General features: G+C 37.5%; 1 long non-coding RNA gene across 2 annotated transcripts in view; it reads right to left on the bottom strand.

Annotated features, from left to right (window-relative positions):
* Positions 1–1,014: 1,014 nt before the first annotated feature.
* The window catches only part of LOC103349776 (uncharacterized), a 233,388-nt gene continuing 226,855 nt past the window's right edge, over positions 1,015–7,547 (bottom strand). For both annotated transcript variants that reach the window (XR_011389006.1, XR_011389007.1), the window contains one exon: positions 1,015–7,415. This is a non-coding gene — a long non-coding RNA (uncharacterized lncRNA). The remainder of the gene's footprint in view (positions 7,416–7,547) is intronic.

Below are 7,547 nucleotides of genomic sequence, written 5' to 3'. Positions count from 1 at the left end.
GCAGTGCACAGAACCTTCTCTAGGATAAAACATCTGCTATGCCAACTCAGGAATCCCGAGAGCATATGCAAACTCATGGAAACTAAACAACATGCTCCTGAATAAACATTGGATCATAGAAGAAATCAAAAGAGAAACAAAAAATTTTTGGGAAGCAAATGAAGATAACACAACATATCAAAACTTATGGGATACAGCAAAAGCTGTGTTAAGAGGCAAGTTTAAAGCAACTGGTGACTACATCAAGAAACTGGAAAGTCATCAAATAAATGAGCTGTCAATGCATCACAAGGACATAGAAGAAAACCAACAAACCAAACCCCAAATTAATAGGAGAAAAGAAATAATTAAAATTAAAGACAAAATAAACAAAATTAAAACAAAAAATATAAAAGATCAATGAAATGAAGAGGTGTTTAAAAAAATAAGCCAAATTGACACACTATTGGCCCAACCAAAAAGAGGGAGAAGACCCATATCAATAAAATCAGAGATGAATAAGGAAATTTAACAACAGACACCACAGAAATAAAAAAGAATCATAAAGAATTCCTATAAAGAGCTGTATGCCAACAAACCAGGAAACCTAGATGAAATGGATAGATTCCTGGATACATACAATTTACCAAAATTGAGTTGAAGACACAGAAAACCTAAACAGACCAATAACCAGGAAGGAGATTGATTCAGTAACAAAGACCCTCCCAACAAAGAAAATCCCAGGACCGGACAGCTTCACTGCTGAATTCAAGCAGACATTTAAAAAACTGAAGCCAATTTTTCTCAAGCTATTCAAAACAAATCAGAAAGGAAGAAGTCAAACAATCCATATTTGCTGATGACATGATTTTATATTTAGGGAAGCCAAAAGACTTTACAAAAAGACTATTGGAACTCATAAAAGAGTTTAGTAAAGTAACAGAATATAAAATCAACATACAAAAATTAATAGCCTTTGTGTACATAGACAATGAATAGCTGAAAAAGAATTTTTTTGACAGGCAGAGTTAGAGAGATAGAGAGAGAGAGAGAGAAAGGTCTTCCTTCCATTGGTTCACCCCCCAAATGGCCGCTATGGCCAGTGCGCTGCACTGATCCGAAGCCAGGAGCCAGGTGCTTCCTCCTGGTCTCCCATGTGGGTGCAGGGCCCAAGCACTTGGGCCATCCTCCACTGCCTTCCCGGGCCACAGCAGAGAGCTGGACTAGAAGAGGAGCAACCGGGACAGACTGGTGCCGCAAGCAGGACTAGAACTCACGGTGCCGGTGCCGCAGGTGGAGGATTAGCCTAGTGAGCCGCAGAGCCGGCAGAAAAAGAACTTTTAAGATCAATCCCAATAGCAGTAGCTACAAAATATTTAAATAATTTGGAATAAATTTAATCAAGGATGTTAAAGATTTATATGATGAAAATTACAAAACAATAAAATAAGAAACAGAAGAAGACATAAAAAAGTGGAAAAATCTCCCATGTTCATGGATTGGAAGAATAAATATCATCAAAATGTCCATATTACCAAAAGCAATTTATAGATTCAATATGATCCCAAACACATGAAATCCTGTCCTTTGTAACAAAATGGATACAAATGAAAACCATTATTATTAGTGAAATAAGCTAACACTCTACTTAGTGTAGGGTTAATCTTACGAGTATAAAATTAACTGAAAATAGATCTTTGTAAAAAAGAAGAATGGGAAAGGGAGACAGAGGAGGAAGAAGGGTGGAAATGTGGGTGGGAAGGAGGTGGGGGCAAGAATTGCCATGTTCCCAAATTTGTATATATTAAATGCATGAAGTTTGTATTCCTTAAAAAAAAAAGATATAGAGCAAGATATTTTAATGTTTGGTATTATGAGAAAATATCTAATTTCTTTCCCTCTCATTCTTTTTAAAATTTTAATTAATTTTTAACAAATTTAATATGATTTAAACATTTAAGACTAAAAGCATAATGATATTCGCTTCCTCTCTTCCTCTGTCCCTCCATCACATCCTCCTTCTTCTTCCTTTTTTTCTTTTAGTTTTTGAGATAACATACTTTAAATTTACTTTACTGTAAAAGTCTTAATATGTCACCAAACAAAAAGTTTAACAAGTAAAAAGCAAAAAGACCCTAGTATAGTGGGAATATACAAAAATGTATAAACAATAATTGAATGGGGAAAAAATGACCATTTCACACATACACAGCTTTTTGGTAAATTCATAATTTCTTTCAATGAAATAGAACCAATGACAGTGAAACATCTAAATATTCCCTGTGTGGTTAAAAGATAATAGTTAACATCATTTAGAATTTAAGCCATTTGCTCTCAACATTTTTGGCTCAGAAATAATTGTATGCATAATGCGATATAAATCTATTGTTTTTCTCAATTATTCCACTCCTATTTTATTTCAAAAATCCATACATGTAACCTACAGTCTTTAAAATCACTTCCCGACCGGCACCGTCGCTCACTAATCCTCTGCCTACAGCAACGGCACCTCTGGTTCTAGTGCTGGGTGGGGCGCCGGATTCTGTCCAGTTCCTCCCTTTCCAGTCCAGCTCTCTGCTGTGGCCCAGGACTGCAGTGGAGGATGGCCCAAGTGCTTGGGCCCTGCACCCACATGGGAGACCAGGAGGAAGCACCTGGCTCCTGGCTTTGGATTGGTGCAGCACACTGGCCGTAGTGGCCGTTTGGGGGGTGAACCAATGGAAGGAAGACCTTTCTCTCTCTCTCTATCTCTCTCACTGTCTAACTCTGCCTGTCAAAAAAAAAAAAAAAAATCACTTCCTTATCTCTTAGGAGTTGAACATATCTGTGTTGGATAGGGTCAAATGCATTTGTATTGAACATAAAGCCTTAAGAACAGAACTGTTTTAAACAATATCCAAAGCTTTTCTGTATTTCACAAAAGTGCCCTAGAAATAGACTGCCCAAATTGGTACAGTAGCTCCACATTCATGATAAGATCAAGATTCTATCTACCATCAAGGATACCTTGTAACCCAGGATAACTGCCACATCTGCAACTGTCACCTCTGTGTTTTAGGCAGCAAAGTGAAATTGTGGAAGAGCCCCAATTTTATTTGTCTCTTCTCTTTTTAAAGCACTTTCCTAGGATTCACATACAAAAATTCTTCTTATGTTTTTTGGCTATAATTTAGTAACTTGGTTTTATTTAACTTATAGAGAATTAGAAAGTATATCTTTAACTTCAACAACAGTGGTCCAGGCTAATCATTGATATTCTTTTTTTTTTTTTTTTTGACAGGCAGAGTGGACAGTGAGAGAGAGAGAGAAAGGTCTTCCGTTGCTGTTGGTTCACCCTCCAATGGCCGCCGCGGCCGGTGCGCTGCGGCCGGTGCACCGCGCTGATCCAAAGGCAGGAGCCAGGTGCTTCTCCTGGTCTCCCATGGGGTGCAGGGCCCAAGCACTTGGGCCATCCTCCACTGCACTCCTGGGCCACAGCAGAGAGCTGGCCTGGAAGAGGGGCAACCGGGACAGAATCCGGCGCCCCGACTGGGACTAGAACCCGGTGTGCCGTGTGCCGGCACCGCATAATCGTTGATATTCTGATGCTAACAAAGAGGGTGTGAGTGGCTAATGAGCAAAAGGGGGATATAAACCTCATTGTCTCAGTCATTTTTATGATTATGTCTATAATTCACATGTGTAATTTTGTCTCATAAACAGAATTGATGAAAATAGATGAGTGTTATCTCTTTGTACACAATTCATTAAAAGTAAGATTCTTTATTGCATATTCACCATTTTTCTGCCCTCCATATGCAGCACTTAGATTGTTTTAAGGTATTTTTCTTTCATCATTTGAGTCATGATTTGCTATGCTCTACCCTCAATTCCCACAGTTCAGTATAGTCCAACACTATAGTTATAATACTTTTGTCAGTAATTGGGTATCTTATTGGGAACATTTTTATTCAGAAAACCACAGGAAATTTTTTCAGAGAGGTTTCTGGGGGAAAAGTCATAAAGATAATTAATAATTATTGTATATGCATAAAGTACTATGTGTTATTATAGGCAATTACAATATAGTGAAATATTGCTTCAAGTGCATACAACATCAATGATTATAGATAAGCAGAACTGTATTTACAATTTGCCTACAAAATCATTGGAGGTGCAATAGGAGCCTCAGCAAATCTCAGCCTTTAGAAATGATTCCCAAAATACCACAAAAGAACTTTCTAATAAGACAGCTATTTTTCTACTAATTGAAAGCTGAGCAATTAGGCAGGTGCTGATCCAACTGCTAGCTCTAGGGTAACAGTATTTCTTCCATTATGTGGACATCAAGAAGCTGACTCTGGTCCCCAAGATCACATCGCATCACTTACAGTTCAAACCCCACGTCCTGCTACTTGACACTCACGGATGAGATTTTGAATACTGGAAACTCTGATACCACTGATGCAGAAAAATTAAAAAAAAAAATCTCCGAAACTGCTCATCTGCTGAAATAACAGAAGCCACAAAGGGAGACAAACTCTTAAATCAATGTTTTGATTGGCAGACATTACTCACCTAAAAAAAAGTATAGAAATCATCTTAAATCTTAGCATCAAAACTGAAATAAAGCATATTACACAGGAATTAGTAATTTGTATTATCTATCACAAGCAATCAACAGGATAGATGCAATCCCTATCTTCAATGATGTCTGAATAAGTGAAGAATATGACTATTCCTAAAATGTCTGCTCTCTTTCTATTGAGCAATTGAACAGATTTGCAGTATAGGACTTCTATTGCATGGTGTGGTGAGTACAGACAAGTCACTAACTTCTATTAGCCATTTAACTCCTTGAAAGAAGACAGCCTAAGGTAAAGCTGACTAATGAAGAAAAGTCAGAATTTGTAGAGAAATGTTTAATGGGTACTCTAATATGATTATGAATATCTAGTTGAAGCAATACTTGAATCTAATCTTCCTTGAATTTCTTTGTTATCACAACCAATAAGGTCTTTGGTTACGCCATTTTGATTTGGATATTCCATATTTACAATCAAGTTTAACATCAGAATCAGAGTATTGAAAGAGATAGAACCTAACATATGGAATTGGTTAAGTTAAAGTATGGAGACACTAATGAGGACTCTGTTATCTCAAGCTTGGAAACTGGAAACCTTTATTATATGGCATAAAAATGCTTTGTTAAACTGATAACAGTTTTAAATTTAGGCTCTGACCAAAGCCAAAGCAATTAGTAGCAAATTTCCAATGCATTAGTGAGCTGAACAACTCTTACCACTTTTGTTGCAGCATTTTTTAACTATTTGTCACCAGGTATTACTATGTTTCGTTGTATTAGCACTTTTAAGACTCATAACTGATGACCACAAAAGAAAATGAGACACTCTTCTGTAACAGTCCATAGAAAAAGGAAGACAGGAAGGCAGGAAGGCAGGAAGAAAGGAAGGAAAAGAAAAGAACAGTCTATGCCAAAATTAACTTGCTTGAAATAAGAAAATTTTCACTTTTATGAGGGTGATACTTCTGGTTTGTACCAAGCAGTCAAAATGACTTTACATGAGACTTTACATAATCAAAATGAGATTACATGAGACCTTGCTAAAGAGAGGACTAAATTATCAGCACTATGCTAAAATTAGTTGCAGTAAAATGATGAAGAGATATTAGCTAGCTATAAAGTTTGGGCCTGAGAGAATTTTTATTCTCTAAGTTCCTCCCAAGTCAATTTTTGTGCATTTACTAAGTGAAAAATTAGACCATTCCTTCCATTTCAAATGTGCAAACATATGGACATCTATGTCCACCCCATAAATCTAATGTCTTGAATTGTTTCCAAGAAAAGATCATTAGGCTGAGCCCATGAAAGCAACATTTATTTCTGGGAAACAAAATTCTCAGGCCAGGTTAAAGACAAAAAGTCTATAATACAATAATATCTCTTTTATTACCTACTATCCATTGATACTGCGCAAAAGGAAATAAAACAAAAGTGAAAGTGTTAAGAGAATAATCTGAGGGCAAAACTCTAAATTGAGAGCAATCAGTAAAGAAATATGGATGTGTATACAAGGCAATTTTGTCTTCATATGAGGATACAAAGAGAAAAGGGAGGGCTGCATGAAGCCCCAAAGGTAGATAACACCTAAATTCCTATCTGCCACGTGTTTACAAGGGATAAAGGAGACACCTCCTAAGTGAGTTGAAGTACTAGGTTGCCCAAGAACCTACTCTGCTAACAGGGCTAGAGCCATTACTCTAATTCAAGGGGAAACTATGAATACAAGCTATTGTTTAAAACCAATTTTATTTATCACCAGTGCATATTCATTATGTTGGAAGTTAAATTTGGCCATATCATCATACCACAAGATACTAGAGAAAGGGTGAACAAGACAATTAGAGAAAGGGTGAACAACCAACAGCATGTGTGCCAACACATGCTCCCCCTACTTGTATTTGTCAATAAAATTATGATGCAACATTGCCACATAAATTTGTTTAGACATAGTCTAAGCCTACTTTCACACTACATCCTGAGAGCTAGCAGAGTTGAAATTGCTACCGAGACAGCATGACTCACAAAACTTAAAGTATTTAAGATCTGGTTTGCCATCCACCGACCCAGATAAATTAGTTTTTTATCTAGATGCAGCAATATGTCTCAAAACTTGCACAATTGGAGCCGATGCTGTGGCATAGCAGGTAAAGCTGCCGTCTGCTGTGCTGGCATCCTATATGGGCACCAGTTCAAGACCCGGATGCTCCACTTCTGATCCAGCTCTCTGCTATGGTCTGGGAAAGCAGTAGAAGATGGCCCAAGTCCTTGGGCCCCTGCACCCGCATGGGAGACCCAGAAGAAGCTCCTGGCTCCTGGCTTCAAATCAGCATAGCTCTAGCCATTGTGGCCAACTGGAGAGTGAACCAGCGGATGGAAGACCTCTCTCTCTCTCTTTCTCTCTGCCTCTCCTTCTCTCTCTGTGTAACCTTGACTTTCAAATAAATAAATAAATCTTAAAAAAAAAAAACTAGCACAATTGCACACAAACTCAATGATTCAACAGAAGGATTCAAAAGTCTCAGAAGCAGTTATACTCAGAATAATATTTATTATAACAAAATGATATAATGCAGGGTCAGCAAAAGGAAAAGATGCATCAAGTAGAATTTAATCAGGAATATACAGTCATGAACCACATCAGCACGTTTTGATCAACAATGGATGACATATTCCATAGTGATGATGTAAGACTACAATGGAGCTGAAAAGTTCCTATTGCTTAATGACATCAAAGCCATTGTTAATCAAAACACAACTTAGGGGCCGGCATTGTGCCATAGCAGTTTAAGCCACCGCCTGCATCGCCAGCATCCTATGTGGGTGCCGGTTCAAATCCCGCTGTTCCACTTCTGATCCAGCTATCTGTTGTAGCCTGGGAAAGATAGAAAAAAAAAAAAAAACACAACTTATTGGTCACAGGTTTGTGTTGACACTAGTATAAACTAAACTACTGCACAGCCAGTCATATGAAAATACAACAATCAAATTACATACAATCCATAAT

This window comes from Oryctolagus cuniculus, chromosome 5 (assembly GCF_964237555.1).
Source record: "Oryctolagus cuniculus chromosome 5, mOryCun1.1, whole genome shotgun sequence".
Classification (NCBI taxonomy): domain Eukaryota; kingdom Metazoa; phylum Chordata; class Mammalia; order Lagomorpha; family Leporidae; genus Oryctolagus; species Oryctolagus cuniculus.
The sequence above is the reverse complement of the archived record's forward strand: the minus strand, read 5'-3'. Positions and strand labels throughout refer to the sequence as shown.